We start from the raw sequence: 2543 nt of genomic DNA on the forward strand, positions 1-2543 counted from the left end.
GAGACTGTGAAGGTATATATACATAATTCTAGGATGTAATTATCAGAGGCAGCTAAATTAAATCACAGCATACATTCAAACAAAATCGAAGAAAACAATAACCTCCTGTAAAAGCTCCACAAGGATTTTTAGGTCTATGGTCACACAATCCCTAGAAATCCTCAAAATAATAAGTCAATGAACTATATGCACTATTTTGTTGACCTTAACAGACATATTTAATCAAACTGATGCTAGCTAAATTATGTTGCTCTGGCCTAACTTTACATTGGTTCAGAATGATAACAATGCTAATACAAGGAAAAGTTAATGATTTTTTTTTCTTAATAAATCAAGTCTAATCAACATAATATTTTAAAACCCGAAGTCACTTGAGAGAAAAAAGAGCAGAGTGATTAAAAATAGCTAATTTCAACTGCTGTTTTTTTGTATCACTAAATTTTGACTATCACATAAATAATACAAATATATTGTATTGATATATTCACCCAATTTGGAGTCTATAAATCAATATTTCAGCAAACTCTTTAGCATTGAGTGCTACTAATCAAACAAATGGATATATATTGGTCCAAATTGCAGGGATATTGCAAGTGAGATAACAGTAAATAGAAAAGTTAAAAAGAAAAGAGAAAATGAAAAGATTACCTAGAATTTTAATGTATATTAAAGGTAGTAGGTTTATTGCAACTGATAGTTTTTTTTTTTTTTTCAAGTCTACGGCCATGCCACCCTGAACAAGCCTGATCTCATCTGATCTTAGAAGCTAAGCAGAGTCGGGCCTGGTTAGTACTTGGATGGGAGATCACCTAGGAAGACCAGATGCTGTAGGCGTAAAAAATAAAAAATAAGGGATCGTAAGCTGACAGGGTCTTTGCAATCTGTAAGGTCAACCAAGGCTCGCCTCGCCTAAAAGAAAAAAAGAAATTATTTTTTTCAGACACTCTCCATAAAAGTGTTTTTCAAATTTCTCTCCCAATCATCATGCTAAGTGCATCCCACTTATTTAGCTCTATAAGGTAGCCTTAGGATTGGAGGAGTCAGTGTGACACAATTCCTGTCATTAAAATGCCTCCTCCACAGTTGGAGATAGGAAACTTACAACATGAAACAATAGGAATGTTTTAAATGCTGAATGTAGTTAGTATGCAATATGAGCTAAAATATTGTAGGGATTAAGAGGCCTTGGGTGAAGTACATAAACAGTTGAAACAGACAAGGGCTTTGGGGAAATAAAAATGAGCTATATGATATAGTTTGTTTAGAGGAAGTGCCTAGATGTTTTGATGTGTCTAGATGAAGTGTCGAAAAGAAATTATTTTGATCAGGAGAGTGAAATTAAGTTGAGGCCAAGCCCACTTTTAATTTAAAATGTAATAGCAAAATTAGGATCTTAATTAAGCCTCTATCAAAAATGGTCTTTGTAAGAATTTCTATGCCATTCGTGTGAGAAATATCTTTCGGCTCTTGCCTAACCTTGTAACTGATATTTGATTTCACTCCTGAGGTTATTATAAATGAAGAGAAGACTGATAGGGTTATGAGTCAGCAACGACTTTTTTTTCCCCCTTGAATTGAAAGTAATGTTAGACAAAAGCTGCTCAGGTAATTTAATGTTTGTGCCTAAAGCTTTACTCTGATCAGCCTTTAATTTTAAAGCATCTCCAGCTACAGATTCTTAGTAAACCATTTTCATTATTTTAGATCCTGTATGCACTCTGAAGTGACATTTGAATAAGTAAAATCTTTTTCATTAGCCTGTTGCTCTTTAAAAATATATCTAAGATATCAGACATTGAACATGCCTTAGAATAAGTGATTCTTAACATATCCCTTAAAAGATTTAGTAAATATGCAAATATGTTCCATAAAACAACTTTATCTAGAAACGCATAGACAAAAGCAATCTCTAGCTTCACAGTGTCTCAGCCTTAATTGGATTTGAAAGCTGAAAAATATTAATTCTATTTGGTCTACATGTAAATAAAATTTCAAAATACAAATAGGGAAATCTCAATGTTTATTGTTTTATTTAATCTTTTTTGCCGCTTTATCTTAGATATTATTTATATGCTAGATGCTCTAGGGAAAAATAAAGGTGCATGTGGTTAAGATTTTGAGCATACACTGTGGCAACACCTCTTATTTCAAATGCACTTTTCAGCACGAGCAGATAAACCAACAGAATATATGCTTGGAGGAAAATATAAAATCACGTTAAAGTATTCCCTGTTTTAAGACATAAAAACAGATCACTAAAGCCTGATTTATTCAAATATCACCATAAACTTTTCAACATTCTTATCAATCAATGCATATTTAAATAATAAATTTTAAAAGAAATTATATTTATATACAAGTCATTTTATTTTTTTGCTTTATCTCTAAACTATATATGTTAATATATTTTTGGTGTATTATGTAAAAATGTGTAGATTTGCATTATTGTCACTATTTGTTAAATTAGGAGTGAAAACTGTAATCTATTAGAGTAAAAGAGAAAGAGAACATTTCAATCAATAAACTGAAAGAAGCCACTTATT

General features: G+C 31.3%; 1 pseudogene; it reads left to right on the top strand.

Moving 5' to 3' along the window:
- Positions 1-715: 715 nt before the first annotated feature.
- LOC118612545 lies at positions 716-834 on the top strand (annotated as a pseudogene).
- Positions 835-2543: the final 1709 nt, after the last annotated feature.

Source organism: Rousettus aegyptiacus, unplaced genomic scaffold (assembly GCF_014176215.1).
Source record: "Rousettus aegyptiacus isolate mRouAeg1 unplaced genomic scaffold, mRouAeg1.p scaffold_m13_p_16, whole genome shotgun sequence".
Lineage (NCBI taxonomy): Eukaryota > Metazoa > Chordata > Mammalia > Chiroptera > Pteropodidae > Rousettus > Rousettus aegyptiacus.